The following is a 17,616-nucleotide window of genomic DNA, read 5'->3' on the forward strand; positions in this document are numbered from 1 at the left end:
GTAAAAATATCGAAAATCCAGAAGAAAGAAAGATCAAAGCGGTGAAATTTCACCCAAGTGAAAATCTTTGATATTTCGGAAATTCGGTGATTCAGATTTTTAAATTTTCTCATTTCAGCACTTTCGAAACTTTGACTTGTCGAAGTTACGCCCTTTCGGAACTTTGCACTTTCGTAACTTTGAGCCTCGAGTTTCGGACCATTCCAAGCTTTGCTGTTCCGTCAAGCTTGACTCGTTTGTTTCAAGTTCCGGCATCAAGAAATTCGGAATTTCAGCCCCTCCCCGTTTACATTCACCGTATCTGTACACCGCTCTACATGCGAGAATAATAGTAAAAAATAGTCGCATCAAGATGGACGAATAAGAGACCATAATTTCAAGATTTGTATTTTCCTAACTTGCAAGCGAAGAATCACTGCCAACGAATGGTTGCGATATTTTCCCCGCAGGCACGACGCGGTGACTCGCAGAGTTTCCTCGACGATAATTGAGACGAGACGACGCTGCAGTGACACGTGTATTGTCCTACATATGCATGTGTGGTATAATACGACACGTCTTCGGGATGCATGTTAGCAACAACTGGTGTGTCAAGTTGAAAGTATAATTATATAACCGGTTTGAAATGGCTCTGAATACGGTGAATTAAAATATTACGCCTCGGCAGAGTTTTCTCACAGATATTACATACGGGTGTAGCGTTCTCCGACAATTCATCGAATCGAAAGTAAATGACGGTTAAACAATGAAGGATAAATAAACCAATTCTGTATACTAGGTATATATTTATTTATTTATATATATACACATACGCGATGTTTACGCATACATTTTGGGAACGCCGGGGAGTTGCGACCTTTACAGCTGTTTAGTTGGCGAGATGTCAAAACAAAATTTAGAATCCCCACGGAAAAATCCTTCGAGACAACGAACTTTGCACCGCCGTAAGGTCCGCCAAAATTCAGTTAAACCGTAACGAAACAAAACACAATCATATTTCGAAATCATTGTAAAAATGAGAAAATAGTGATTTTTTCCCTCCCAACATTTCGTTACGATGTCGTAAAAATTCAACGCAACTTCAACGGCAATTCGGAATCAGTATCGAAATCACGAATCGAAATCACGATTTGACCGAAGAGTATTTCAAGCAAACGCAAACTGTCCACGACACGCATTTCCGATGTGGGTCAGTGTAACGGCGATTGCTCGATAAAAACTATATTGCCCAATGGAAGACGGGGGAGAAAAAATAATCGTCGTAATCATCTGTAATATTACGCACACGCGCGCACACGTATACATCTCCTCTGATCCATTTATAAAAACATAGTAATATCGTTCACGGTATAACGTATAACGTGTGTAGTGTTTACTTATAGATATAATATGGCAAGAAAGTTCACCAAACGAACCTTTACTCGTGTTACACTAAACTTGCATGTTTATTATGCGAATGTATACAACGAGGGGAGAAAACAACAATTCGCGATAAGATAATATTTCGCCATCCGCATAGTTTCAAGCTATACGTAGGTATATTGAATAGATATGAAGATAAACCAACATCGCGTCGTATTGCGCATATATGTATACATATGTGTGGTCTAAGTATATATATATATATCCCAACATGTGTGATCGAAAATCGTTTAAAACCAATGATTTCAATTAATTAAATTTACGATTAAACGTCGGAAAGCGAATCACGCGGCAGCTACTTGTGTCTTTCAAATGCTTAACACGTTCCGCTTTATCTCACCGCATCGGTATAATTGCAGTTTCGTATGCATGGCATGTAATACGACACACACTGATGGGTGTAAGAATTTCACCAGACGCCGCGCCACGTTGCAGTTTCCGAAAGATCGACATGCGTGCACGTGACCCTTGATAGGCGTACCATGTATGTATATATATGTATATACTACGGTGGTCCTTATTTGGGGATCGGAAAAGTTTTCATTGAGACGCCCTTTAGTTCTGTTCCAAATCATTGGAAAAAGATCTGTGTAAAGTTTCAAGCCTCTGCGTCAGCTGCAGCACGTGCCTCTGAGCTCCGAAACTTCTTAATGTAAAATACATTTAGTTTTTATAGCCAGTTATTCCGTTTCGTATGACTTTGGTATAAGTTGAGGAACCGATTTGAAATTTGGCAGAGTTGTGGCTTATAACGAACGGAACAAAGCCTGAAAATTTCAAAATTTCATCACAATTTTGTGATACATAATTTCTTGTAAGGAAACGATAATTATGAAATTTTGTAACTCTCTCTCTCTTTCTCTCTTTCTTTTATTCTCTCTTATTTTTCTCCGCCTCTTTCGATCCTCGACCTTATACTACACACGACGACGACGATCTCGAGACGCGCCACCGTCTAGATTATGCATACGAGTCAATTCCTATTCGATCGCGAGTACGTTTTATTACACATACGTACGTACATAAATACGATTGATAGCTCTGTTCAACAATCTCGTTCAACTTGCGTGTTGCAATATATTTCAGCCAAAAATAGCGGCAGTAAAACTACAACGTGCACAATCTATGTAATATTATAAACCGAAAACTACCCCTTAAACCGATCGATTCGACTATAAAGATGCTGCTTATTATTTGACCAACAATGAACGAGAAAAAAAGATCGTACAAGTGCGAGTAGAACTTTTCTTCTATGCGTTATAACTACAAATTAACTATTTTCGGACTTTTTCTTTGCTTCTCTCCAAATTTTACGATTCTAGGTCAACGAAAAGTACCCTACAGATTTTCACGAGCGAGTTTCCTAGTATCAAAATATGTGCCGTATATTTTGATTGCGTTGACTTGGAAGCTTGAATTTCTCACACCTTCGAGGTACCGTGGACCTTACTATTTGCCATCAATATCAACTCGATGCCTCCACCCGTTCCCGAGAAAAAAAAAGGGTCTTGGCAGACGGACAACGAAGCGATTCTACAAGGGTTACATTTTTTTCGTTTTCAAGTACGAAACCCTGAGAACGAAATATCGATGCTGAAAAACACACGATGAGAAAAAAAATTTGCGTAGGATGTCCAGTCGTGCAAAAACAATTTTTCAACAAAAATAAAGCAATTTGCATAAAGACGAGACCACATTATTTACGACGAAAGGAAAGACAGAGGTCATCGATTCGCAACACAACCGTATTAAGTTTCTCTCTAGAAAGAATAAATAAAACGAATCGACGGTACGTGCATATTCAAATTCTGTTTACTTGCGAGCTAGAATACGCGTAAGCAGTTTATACTCGAAACTTTCAAACTGCAGATACCCAATATCAACGCAACGATGCACTCTCGAGGCAAATTTGACCTCTCCGGTAACTATAACAACAATAACAAAAACAATATTGTACACGGGACAACCAGGAGTACGGTAACTTATGACATACGCGTAGTGCAGGTATTACGACTCGGCAATTAAACTGACAATCAAGTATGACGGATAAATTACACAAGGAGCGGAATCGCCAAAGGCAGCAAGCTTGAAAGCCTAAAATCCATAGAATCGTACACCAGAAACGAGAAATTCATCAATTTATATCACTGATCGAGTTGAAATAGTCTCAAGACTGAAAAACTATTCGGTAAAGCGTAATCGTCGTTCTTGGATCGAAAAAATTCCAAAAATAATTCAAAAACTGGCTAATTCCGCGTAAATCGTCTTTCTCAATCAAATAAAAATTTTTTCCAGACTCAAATACTGTCCGGAGTAACGCGATCGTCGTTTTTAAGTCGAAAAATAAAGAAGACGCGAGTGAATTTCTTCTTCTTCGTCCCACGAGAATACAAGGTATAAATAAGTGCATAACAACAACAACAACAACAACAATAATAATAATAATAATAATAATATCAATAACAAGAGAGTAAATAAACAGAATGCGTGACAGAGATCGTATGGTTTTTAGAGCGGCTTGTACATCGATAGACGACCGACCGGAAAGTGTCAAGAGCATGTATGTATGTATGTGTGTATGTATGTATAGGTATACATGCATATGGTAGGTACTCAAGTCAGTCCCGGTGCGTCGTCACCCTGACCTGCACATCGCGTCGTTCTACCGCAGACGCAGAGTGACTGCACGGCTTGCACTCGTTCCTCCAACACTCGAGAAATGGGATCGTTAAGAAGCGACGACGGATAGAAGAAAGACACGGAGAGAAGAATAAAGACGCCGCTCGGTTGGTCCAGGTTGGTCCATCCGTCCGTCCATCCGTCCATCCAGCATCACGGAGCGGGAGTTTAAGTGAGGCACAGTGTGGCATGATGGCGGGTGGTATGGGGTCGCCAGGGCAACCACCGGTAGCGAGTTTGTCGGCGATGGACCAGGCAATACCGACGCCAAACGCTTCGAGGAGAACCACCGCCAAGGAGGAGCGAGAAGAAGAACAAGGAGAAAAAGGAGCGGAGCCTCGTCGCAAATCCCCGTAATGCCCGAGAGTTTCTTACCCTACTTAAAATACCCCGTACTGTTGCATCGCCAAGCCGTAAACCAACCGCAATGATGACCGTGACGAATTACACGAGGATGGAGTTAAGTAACGTTACGGTAGCGATGCATGTTTATAGGAAAAATCGTTAATTCGCACCTTTGGCGAATGTCGGGAATTCGGTAAACCGTTACAGGTAAAATACGCTCATATTTTGCAACGATGACTCCTTGGAAGTCATTCCAAAATTGCGCTGTAATGATTTTATGCCTAATGTTTCGTTACGCTGACGTTACTAACTTCGCCTTTGTTGAATCACGCAAATTCTTATCGCCAACCAACCAACCACCTCATCTACGAGACTGAGGTTAGCTAGTAACGTTAGCGCGTCGAAACGTTGAAACAAAAATTACTATTTCGCACCTTCGGAGAATACCTGAAAAAGTTGGATCAACAAAATCTGTTCTTGTTGGTACGCTGTACTGACAGTTTGCTAAATACATATATCGGATAATCCTAAAGTTGCGATACAACACTATTCGTTCCAAACATGCACCATTGCCTGATTCTCTTCTCCCAAATTATCGCGAGACACCGTATACGATGATAAATTTACTACCTGGAACGAGATTTGCTTCGTCCGATCATCAATCTTGTACAATTGATCGATGATCGATCGACGATAATCCCCGCTGTAGTTTGTTTGTAGATCAATAATTTAATCGCGTCACCGCTACTCGCCTCTCTTTCGATTCTTCTTCATCTCCGTTACGAAATGATTGAGATTCACCGTTTTAAAAAATCTATCACGACGATGCCGTGCGTGTAACATATACGCGTATCCATTCGTCATTAACCACCACATCTCTTTGATCCGACCTGACTTTATATCTCGAATTCACATTCAAATCTGGTACGAAGGATACAAAAACTGCAATCGAATCAACTTCCGCGGTACACAAATAATCAATACACCCAACTCTGAACAGATTTCATCCATTTGTTCGCATCGAACGATAATAAATCTTTTTCTTTTACCACACGCAACACGCTGCAAAAAAAATCAATCTTTTGTTTTTTATCGAAATTTCAATATCATCTCCCGCGATCGTATTCATTCCCTACACGCGTTGTGTCGACGTATTACGTACATCTATAAATACAAATACTCGGCCAAGATTTGAGTGAAAAATAAAAATAAAAATAATTATTACAGAGGCGCAGCCCATCCATCTTGTCTTTACGTCCGGTCTGTCATCGGTAATGCGCCGGTCGAAGGCTCCGAGTATCGACTCCCCGACCTCGACGCGGCTTCCTCAACTTCCTCGTACTTACCTTTGCACGCACATAACCCACCTACGACGCGTTTCGTACACAGGCGCAAGGTATACGTACACGGTATACACGAATGGTGTATATACATGTGTTATACGGACCAAGCTCTGCCATCTTGTTGTTGTTGTTGTTGTTGTTGTTGTTATTATGATTATTATTGTTGTTGTTGTTGTTGTTGTTATGATTATTATTGTTGTTGTTGTTGTTGTTATCGTTGTCGCCATTTAATCACTTTTTCCTCTTCTTTTCTCTTCGATACGGTTTTTTTTTTTGCGCCGCATGTGAAAAATTTGTTTGCCCTCGCCGCGAATCTCGTCGGTCATCAATTATATTGTATACGAGACGCGCGCCGATTCGAATCGAATCGACACCGCCTACGTACGTGTTACATATCATCCAACTATATCGCGTAGGTATGTACCTATGAGTACGGAATATGTCTACCTCTTTTTTTTTTTTTGACAAAAATTGGATTTTCCTCATTCTTCTTACGCTGACTTGATAATTTACACTCGTAATGACAACTATACACATGCCTGGAATCAAAGGCTGAAGTGTATAATCTATAGTATATTATATGAGATAAATTTCTGATAATAATACATATATGTATGTATGTATGTATATATAATATCGTATATGTTCTCACCTTTACTATCTAAATTTTGAAGATAATAAAAAGATAGGAGTAAAAAACAAAAAGAAATAAATATCGATAGCAACAATACATCGCGACCAACAATTGATTTGGGTCACACCGAGAGATAATCTTCTATAACGATATGTCATACACAGATATATATATATATATATATATATATATATATATATATATATATATATATATATATATATATATATATATATATATATATATATATATATATATATATGTATACATACGCGTATAGCATAAGCCTGAGCGAAAGATCGCAGATCAAGCATTTTGATAGGTAAACGAGAGGAAAATACAAAAACGAAAAAACAAACATATACAATAAAATCCGCTCTCTTTCAAACGGTTAAGTATGTTCGGTTCTTTCCCCGCATTCTCGCAAAAAACTATATATTTCTAACAAATCTGACCGATCAATCGAAGGCAAGCCTGCGTTGGGCGAAGAGAAGAGAAAGAGAAAGGAAGAAAAAAAAAAAGTAAAAATACGAGATAGGTACAAGATAAAGATTCGGAAGTACATCACGTCGGCCTTACACGAGTAATACGACCCGGAATACGTCCCTTCGCCTGCCACCGTCGAGAATAACTCAGAGTTAGTTTTAAGGTTAGTAGCACAGTAACGGGGGCAAAAGGGTGGAAGGGAAATAGGGAGAAAGGGAGAAAGGGAGAAAGGGAGAAAGGGAGGGAGAGTTTGACTCGGTTGGGTCGCCTCTCGGGTCATCTTGGGTCGTCGCAGCGAGGATTTCGAGGGTCGTCAACGTTCTTTGTTACGCCACAGAGAAGAGAAGAGAAGAGAAGAGAAGAAAAAGAAAGGAAAAGAAGAAAGAGAGACGAGGACGATGTTTGTACACCACGTGCTGCCAGCATTCGTCCATCTACTCCGGCTGCACTTCTCGACTCTCAATTGTTCCGAGTACGTTGTAATTTCTTATAACTTGTTATCAAAAGTTAACCCTACAACGAATTGAAATTTCCCACCGCAAGGGAACAGCTTATGTTTTCAATTCATTTTGATTATCCGAGAGTAAAAAAAGATTATTGACCCACGCGATTCTTTATTAAAAAACCAAGAAAATGAGAATAGATGAAAAAAAAAAAAAAAAGCATTACCGTTGTCGGATTAACGTAAGCAATGTATTTATAATAACGATTGATTTCTTCAACGTTTGAAAAACACTGACTCAATTATATTTCGTTCGATATAAATATCCACATTTTTTTCTACTATATGAAAAACCTGTTTGCATGCTGGGATCTCGCTACTGATGTACTTGCTGATGAGATTTAACGTGGTATGAATTTCAACTTCAATCTATAATCTGTATAGTAATAATAAACAGTATCGATATAAATTCTATCCCCCGCCTCCCGGGGGGAACGGGGGTGGTGAGGGGTTGTCTGCTGCAGAGCTCTAAAGAGAATCAAAGAGTGAAGTGCACCGATTTTTTTAGGAAGAAAAACTAGCTTACAAGTTCAAATTGAAAAGTGGCTGTTGCAGAGAAATTCCACCGCAAAGACTAAAGAGGGAAAGAGAGAGAAACTAACTCTATAATGCCCTTACCTCTGCATATGTGTATATATGTATATACACACACACACACATTGTGTACCCCCCCTCCTGCACACTTTCTCAACTCGGGAAAGCAAAATCTCGGAGCAAAGTATCCACCGCCTACCAACAACATCCATACGCGTGTATATATGTACGTACGGTAGTGAAGCAAAGTGAATCTATCACGAAATTTCATAGACAATAATTCGTCGTACTATTTTTATTGCTAGTATCAAACGATAATTCGATAATATCAATAAATAATTATAGTTGTACACGTATATTCGTAATGCAGGTATAATGTGATAACAGGAAATCGTATGTATCGTGGGAAATTTATTCAAATATGATGCGAAATATATTTCCATCGGTCCAACGTTACGCGGTAAAATTTATCTCTAAAAATTGTTCAAACATTATACGAGGAGAGACAGACAAACGGGATAAAAGGTTACTACACAACAAAATGTGTACGACTGGTGTTTGCTGCGTATGCGTATAATACGGATACGATCTACACGCGTGCAGACGACGCGCGTGAATGCACGCGTTTGAAACTTTTGTATCGTCTGTCGTACAAGTTCGTCGTTCAAGTGGATAGATTATACCTCGTCGATTTTAACGTGAAAAAAGGAACGAATCGGGTGACCCAGTTTTGTCCTCATTGGCGTTACAAGCTAAACCGGATATGGTAATTGGTACTCGTCGTTCATTAACGAGTCTTGATAATCGCGTGCGATGTGCACGAATTTTATAAAATGCCAATCGTTCCGGACTTTCTCAAACGGTCGGTTGTTCTTGATCGCAATTGACTCGTTCGAACATCGATTGAATGTTCAAACGGACAGAAGTCGCAATAACGGCGAATAATTTCGCAAAATATTCACTTTCCTGCGTACAATTTTACGATTTTTGGAAAAGCTGTTTTATTCGCGAGGCTGAAGTCAGTAACGTTTACGTCCAAATAAAATGTCAGGGAAAAAATCATAACTTGGCAATTTTACAATGACTTTGAAGAAGAACAACTCGTTTCTTCGAAATAAGAGCGTCTTTTGTTTGTCATGATATACTAAATTTCAGAAATTCCTGAAGGTTCGAAGCAACGATTCTTCCTAAACAGATATCGTTATAACAACGTTGCCAACTTCATTCTAATTTTTATTCGTTCTCTCATCGCGTGTAAAAAACAATAATTAACTGATCGGGTACGCGTACAACTTGTTTGCATTGTCGTACATTTTTTTCTGATTTCTTTCTTTTCATTCAATCGCCCAGCTCGAAATTGATTTGCCTTTGGGAATCCCGTTCGTTTTGAAAACCATCGTCAAATCGTTTGAAAATAATAGCTTATGAATAACATTTGTTTAAGCTTCGTATTACAGTATGTATTACACGTACATACAGCTGCTGCTGCTGCTGCGCAGCACTCGTGCGGTAGACAATTTTCAGGGTATTTTATACACGAATCGATTTTCACCAGGCTCGCCTCCTTTCTCTCTCTCTCTCTTATCTATATATACGTGCATTAACGTGAAAGTAAATTTATCACGGCATTGTTCTCGTCCGTCCAGACGGGTAATAAAAAGTAAACGAAATTAAAAAACAAAAAATAAAAAAGAGGGAGAGAGAGATAGAGGGAGAAGATGAAAAAAGAGGCGTACAGACTCGAGACTCGTTCGGCAAGGTAAAATTATTGATAAAGTATTGACGAATGAACGATGTTTCACATTCGTTGCAATAGAATAATAATATCTTTCATCATCCACCACCGCAGCTATTCGCAAACAAGATACGCTAATCCCGATAACGCCAACGAATAATTAATTGAATACGAATAAAGTATTTCATAAATAAAATACTTGTTCATGCGGTAAATAAAAATTAATAAGCTTTGAGAAATCGAGTCGAGGCGACCGTTTCAGAGAAAGTACGATCGGACGAATGAAAGGGTTAATAGCTACGCTTCGTGGAGTTTATAATCATCAAGTACCTATTATCAAAATAATTAACCGTTTCGTAAGATCGAAGCGAAGAGGTTGTGGCCGTCGGTATTTTTTAAACTATACATACGCTGCGTGCTGACAAAAAGCTTGCGTTGCGATGCATTGCAAAAAAAAATAAAAAAAAAAAGAAAGAAAAAAAAACAACTCTCGCGACTGCTGCACTGCTGCGCTTGCAGCAGTTGTTATTTGTACGACATATTATATATATACATATACATACATATAATAAACGGTATTTTATTTCGCAACATTGGCAAGGCAAAAGCTAGCCGCCGCTATAAGCCCCACGTGTATAAAAGCTGTCATAAAAATAACCGGAGCGCGTGAATTACTGACCCTGCAGCAAGCAGAAGCAGCAGAAGCGGCAACAACGGCAAGAAGAAGCTCTGAAAGTCGTTCGTTCGTTCGGCGTGCCAGACTTTAAACTGTCATGTTTGTGACTCTCGGAATCCGCAAGCCACCTACTTAAACAACAGCGATCCTTCTACCGCAATATTGAAGATAAAGATATTTGTGGTTTTTTAACATAATCGGGTTGACGATATTATCAATAATTATTGAAAACGATCTTTCGTGTGTAACGTCTCAAGCGTTAATTAATTATTTAACTTGACGATGTTACAACGGTTTGTTATTAATGTAAAACATTGAGACGCAGTGAGGGGGGGGCGTGAAAATGTAATTAAATATAACTATAGGCAACAGTTTCAGGAGTGTGAAAGAGAATTAATAGGATGATAAGCATTCAAACGCATTCTGGTAATCGAAAGACATTGAAATTAATCATAGATTTATTTTTAAACAACGCGTGTTGAATCATGCGTGCGTAAAAATTCCGTGGTAGAAAAAGAAAAAAAAAAAAAAAAAAAAATTGGAGAACAAAACCGCTAGGTAATGTAATAACCTACATTACGACCAAATGAATAACGAAATTATTCGAGGAGCGTTAAAACCTACGAGTCATAGTAAAACGTAAACACAAACAAGAGAAAAAAAAGAAAAATGTTTCGAAAGTATAAATTGCTGTGTTGTCGCCCTAAAAGAAACGAGAAGGGTTTGGCAAAATTTATCAACCGTACTTCACACCGATGAGTCACGCAAAATTCTAAGACGTCCCGTCGTTCGCATTCGAGCCATTCATCATACAATGACGAGCATACACGCTGCTCGTTGCTTTTAAAAACGTGCTGCACAGTGGCAGCAAAAGCTTTGTTTTGTCATTTTCGCGTAAAATAAAAGGCAAAAAGATAAAAAGTGGCGACGAGGATGATGCCAAAAAGTCGAGTCAAGAAACGTCGTAATCGATTATATGTATTATGGGAACGCGACAGGAAATGAAATGGATGCGTACAGGTGCTCGTTAATTAAGACAGTCTGCTGTTCATTCGGCGAATACATTCACGATAAGTTGAAACAAGCAATGACAAGCAAGTCGCTCATCGACAACGGATTCAAGTGCTTCGGCAAAACGGCGACACGGGGAAGAAGAAGAAGAAGAAGAAGAAGAAGAAGCACAAGTGTAACACGAACGAGGATACAAGTAGTGAAGTAAAGTAAACTGGGTTACTGGAACAGCCGGAGATTAATTACCGTAAAGATAGGTGTAATACATGTAATAGACGGTGGCATAAATTACTATTGCCGTTACTGTTATCGTTTTTTAGCAGAGCAAGTAACGTTGACGAAGGAAGGAAAAACGATCGCAGGAGTGAAAGAGAGAGAAAATCATCGTCTCGTCAATTTCGCCGCAGGCATATACGTACATATAATATAATAACGATCTTTAATTTAAACAGCAATTATATATATATATATATATATATATATATATATATATATATATATATATATATATATATATATGATTGTACAATCGTTACGTTACAGACGATAATGGGAGGTACACGCGGAAAACGGAAGTGTGTAATAAACCAGGATAAAAACGGTAAGAGGAGAAAAGGCATGTGTATATATTTGAGGAGCAAGTGTAAAAAATGCGACCAAAATTATTACAGCTCGCATGCATCAAGAATGAACGATCAAGAGGGGAAATTCACGAGTTGCGCATGTTTGGCGGTACTGCACGATGAATAAAAAATTGAACGACTAATGAATGAGAAAAATAAAAACGTTGGCTCGCTCTTCGAAACTGCACGTTTTGTTGGAAAGGAAAGAAAAAAAAAAAAAAAAAAACAACAACGAATTTTAAACAAACCGCGAACTAACAAAAAGTCGTAATATTCGCGACCGTTCTCGACGACAGTAAAAATAGTACGTTGGGTAAATGAAAAAATGGTATGATAAATTTCGGGGGATTTTATTGAAAGCTGCACGTGGAATACGAACGCGGAATAAGTGAGTAAGTAAGTAAGTAAGTCATTCAATGGTTGCGGAAGTTGGTAGGTTGGTTGAGTTAGATTAGGTTAGATTGAATTTATCAGAGAGCTGGCTAGTGCGAAATGGGTGTGTGGTGAATGATGTGAAGGAGGAGGACGAAAGCGTACGTGAAACATACAAAAGAGAAGGCGAGAGAGAGAGAGAATGATGTAGTATATATACGACGACGACGACAGCTTCAAAAAAATACCAAAGAATCAGAATCAGAGGAAGACGAAGGAGAAGAAATATGTATGAAGATAAAATGAGCGCAAAGTTGAATTTATATACATATATATGTGCGCGTGTGTGTACTTACATAAAAAACATCCAGTGTTAGCAATCGGCGATGCGTGTGTAACGGGGGTAATATATCCAATATAATCCAAAGCAGTAAACTTTTTCTCGTCACTTATCTCACACAACACTGAATACAATATTTTCCTTCAATTAATTTAAGTGTAGTATTTATTTAATTACTTATATATTTATCACACATGAGTAAACCACTAATTAAACGATCCAATAACAGCAACGACGATAATTTCCTGAATTTAACGACGGTGAGATCAAAAAAAAAAAAAAATACACGACAACACTTTTCAGCAAATTAACCAGATTTATTACTATTATTATTATCATATATTCTTTAGGTAGTCGTATTTCGCACAGCCGTAGCACACAAGCATCATCTCATCATCATCATCATCATCATCAGCAGGAGGAGGAAGAAGAGAAAAACCCCGCTGATTGTGAATTTAAAAGAGGCGATACCGATAAAATAAAAACGAAATACAGAGAAGACGAACAAACAACTATCAGCGATTATCAAAAGCTGATTTATTAAACACGGTTGGCGTTGTTCGGAACGCGGCTGATGTTTTTAATTTTCACTTTCGAATTCAACAGATTAATTGTTTGGTATATCAAACGATATACGCGTATGCGTATTTATATATTTACACACACGTATACGTTCTCCTAATTACGTATACTATTCACAAGGGCGTTGTTTTCATTCATAATTACACGTTACAGGCATTATTTAAGCAATGATTACTGCCCGACGACTTGGCCACAGCGATTTTGTTACAATAATAAATATTATCTCAACAACGAATAACACAAGTTCACTTTATTCTTCCGCCATTTCATTTCATTCTTATTCTTCTTGTGCACATCGAGATCAGAAAGGATTTCGTCAAAACAATTCACTTGGCAGACGTATCGCGTTTATCACGTGATATAGTTGTTGTTATTGTTGTTACTATTATTCACCAACCAACCACCACATCACGTTTTGGATTCACATAATTTCTTTCTATCCTCCTCTTCGCCTATCTTTGCTTCTGAAACTTTTTAAACATCTACTCTTCCATCATCATCGCAATCGCAATCACTGAATCGATTTCACTTTTAACGCCGATTAACTCTGGTATTATTGTTATACGTCGACACTTTCGATACACGGGTACGCGGATGAAAACCAGATTGTAGGAGGTAGATATCCAGATAGATAGAGAGAGACAGAGAGAGAGAGAGAGAGAGAGAGAGAGAGAGAGAGAGAGGAGAGAGAGAAAGGGAGAGAGGGACGTACAGTCAAGTCGTAAAAGAAATCGGACCGATCAAAGCCGCGTTACGTAAAACTTGCGACGGCTCTCAAACTGGGCCGAGTGCAGCAGCAGCAGTTATACACACGAGTTTAAACTTCGCGTCAAGGACACAGCAGCAAAGCATATCGGTACAGCTAACCCAAATAGAGATAGGAAGAGGGTGGGATGAATTTTTCAAATTCTCTCGTTATATTTTCTTCTTCTCTTCTTTTCGTTCCCTCGAAAAATTCACCGCAGTAAAGTTTGCTTGTTGCGGAACGACGAGTGGGATAATAAAACTTTCGTCGAAGTATCGTAACGGGTACACCGAGCTTCCGATCGAGAAATCACCGCGCACAAAAATTGATCGGTAATAACTTTTTCGCACGGTAGAAACGACAGAACAGCCTCGCGTGAGTTGTTGGAACCGGTGCCGAGGAGCGAGGAGAGAGAAAAAAAATTAAAAATAAAAAAAAAATGACGCAAGAGTTAAAGAATAAGAACAAAGAAGACTACGAGGGACGACTCGTATCACAAAAGTGCGCAAAACGCCACATTACACACACACACACGCACGTAGTTGTTTCGTTCCTCTTCGTTGATATAATCCAACACCGAATAACAGAAGATTATCGTGTGTACGATGAAAAGTGTCGTCGAAGAACGCACCTCGGTACGAGAACGTCGTTACGCGGCAGCGGCAGGTAACAACGGTCTGTTTTTATCGTGACAATAATCCAATACACAGGAGAGATTATTACGTAAACAGTGGCACAAAAACGACTCGGGAAAATATGTATAAACGTACTACTTTGACACACGAGGATCGTGCGGATTTCCGGTGATCGCGTATCGCCGCGGCTGAGAAACACAACAAACTTAACTTTTCCTCGCGCTCCGACACAACCGCGCCTCGATGTATCTTCTTACTCCGACGGAGGTCCGACGCGAACTGAGTCGAATTGGAAGTTGGCAGTCGAGGCAGAGCCGAGCCGACGGCGCGCGGCGCGACGCGAGCGGCTGATCGGTGTGACGACGGAACGCGGCGCACTCGGAAACGAGGGAAGGGCCGCACCTGATTTGCTGCCACCTCACGCACACCGACGGACGCACGCACTGTTGCCAAGTCGACGCCGACGCGAGTCTACCTCCCTCCCTCCCGCCTTCCACCTTCCATGCCGAGCTCAATCTCGCTCCCTCCCTCTCTCTCTCTCTCTCTCTCCCAGTCGGTGTCGTGCGCTACTTCCACACACAACCGTTCAAGCCCCACGCGGAAGACAGAGACGGACCCGACGACCGACGTACGGTTCTTTCGGACTCGACCTCTTCGAACGACTCTGACTCTGAATCCGAATCTGCCTGCGTCAAGGATACGACTTGGCGGCCTTTTTTCTCTAATTAGAATACTCGGATGAGAGGAGAAGACGAGAAAAAGATACAATAAATAAATAAATAAAGGTGGATTTTTATGGATATAAAAATTTGTCGTGTGAATTTATTTACTTTTTGCTGGTCTCGGTGAACGTACGGAATCCTAACTCGCGGCGAAAATTCCCTCGGACAAAATCCCCGCTGGACGTAATCGACCTTGAAAAAATTCACCCTTGACAAAAATCCCTCGGATAAAATTTCCCCGAATAAATAAATAAATAAATTATTGAACGAACGTTGATGTACGTGTAATAATATTGGGGAAGGGAAGTTTTTTGGACGAAGAATCTTGGCCGCGGGGGAATCTCGGAAAGGGAGATTATGTATGGGAACTCGCGTACCGTCGTATACCCGTACCTACTACTGTTATAAAAAGGTAAAATTTGTTTGTTTCTACGCAGAGGGTATAATCTTTGGAACAACCGAACCGATGTAAAAAAAAAAAAACTTCTCACTAATAAAAAGGTAAACTATCCCTGAGTAATATAGGCTGTAATTCATATCGTTAAAAGTAAGTTTTCAGTTTGAATTCTCAATGTTTGTAAATTAAGTTGTAAGAAAAAAGCACTGTTTGACTGCTTTATCGGCGTGCGTTAACCAAATGGTTGGATATGCGTGAAATATAACACTGGTGCGACGTGATAGATAATTTTACGTTTCCGGGTTAAAAAGCCATTTTTTTGTGCAAGCTTCGAGCGGAGAGACACTTACGCGATTAACTGTACGTTTAACCTAGATTTGTCTATCCGTGCGAATCCGGGACGGGTAAAGCAAAACTGTTCAGTCTTACAACAAATTATTTTTGCTTATGGGATGAGCGGTATATTTCACAAGTCGAGTGAGCTTTTTTCAAATCTGCGAATAGAGATGGAATTATTTCGTTGAATCGTAATATTTTCTTACAATCACTACGCGTGTACGAATATGAATATGAGTTTCGATCACTAGGACCGCCTCTTCGTTTACCGTTCCGAATCCATAATTTTTTCCTCCTCTTACCGTGTAACGTTAAATCGTCCGACGCGAATCTTTTCCGCGATATCGGCTCGTTGGCTTTATTACCGCGAAAACACGTTACGCACGCAAACCCGTCGGAGGTGATATATATACCTTATTACTTAACGTGATTGAAAAATTGTTCAACAGACGATTGGTCGAAGACAAAAAATCCACAAGCAACAGACGAAATCCGCAGTTCTATAAAGGGATAAAAGTTTACGAGATGAAGTTCGTTGTAACGACGCGTGTTTATAAAAATCGTCATTTCGCCGCTTAAAAATTATCCGTGACGGTTGAGCAAACCGCGTAATGAATCAAAACATTACCTTTATATATCCGATATAATTTAACTCCGCCAAAGTTACCCTAAAATCGTTGTCACAGGTCAACGCTATCGAATTCCCAACTTGCCACGATGACAAATTGATCAAACCTGCCGTGATTTTTGTATTAATTAACATTTTCGCAGGTCGCCGAAAAGGATGACGAAAACTGTCTACGCGACACTGTGTCAGCTTTGAATCTTCGTTCGATTTGCCTGATTCATTTTTTACACCTGCACGGCAACAGACGCGAGATTTTGCAAAGGACGAGGAGAAGCGACTCGAATTCCGGAACGGAAACGTCGTCCCGCGGGTGATCTCGAAATCCTGTCACCCGGTGACAAGTGTCTCGGGCAACGTTACAACCCTGGAGGTCCGTCAACGCGCAGGATGCAGGACGGCGAGGAATCTCGAAGGACGAAGGATAACGGATGACGTGCCGAAAGCCTCGACATTTTGCAATGACGCAAGATAATATACGTGTATATACATACCTATGCATAGGCGAAACGAATGCATTATTCTCGCCTCATGTATTATACGCTTATCCCTCTCTTTCTACGCGATGCAGCGATGAATAAATGGCGTCAGACTTGTTCAACGAAATATCATTACAGCGAAACGTGCGAATCATCGCGCAATACGCGCATGTATGCGTATAATTATCTTCATGCTAATTCATCATATTGGGAAGCAGCGCTATATGTTCTGGTCGTTTAGTGGTTAACCTTACAGTTTGCAGAGTGCGCCGGCATGGCAGGCTGGAACGCCAAGTTGCAGACCGTACACGGGTCTTAATTATCAAAACGGGTTACTCGGCTCCACATATACTTACGCTAGTAATATAAACCTGTATAATGAGACGAGAAATA

General features: G+C 39.8%; 1 protein-coding gene across 1 annotated transcript in view; it reads right to left on the reverse strand.

Annotated features, from left to right (window-relative positions):
* Window positions 1–14,952, reverse strand: part of LOC107221992 — a 150,427-nt gene extending 135,475 nt beyond the window's left edge. Inside the window, 1 exon segment of the mRNA XM_046730130.1 lies at window positions 12,719–14,952. The gene's annotated coding sequence lies outside the window, so the exon portion shown is untranslated.
* Between the last annotated feature and the right edge of the window lie 2,664 nt (window positions 14,953–17,616).

The sequence above is a fragment of the Neodiprion lecontei genome, chromosome 1 (assembly GCF_021901455.1).
Source record: "Neodiprion lecontei isolate iyNeoLeco1 chromosome 1, iyNeoLeco1.1, whole genome shotgun sequence".
Taxonomy (NCBI): domain Eukaryota; kingdom Metazoa; phylum Arthropoda; class Insecta; order Hymenoptera; family Diprionidae; genus Neodiprion; species Neodiprion lecontei.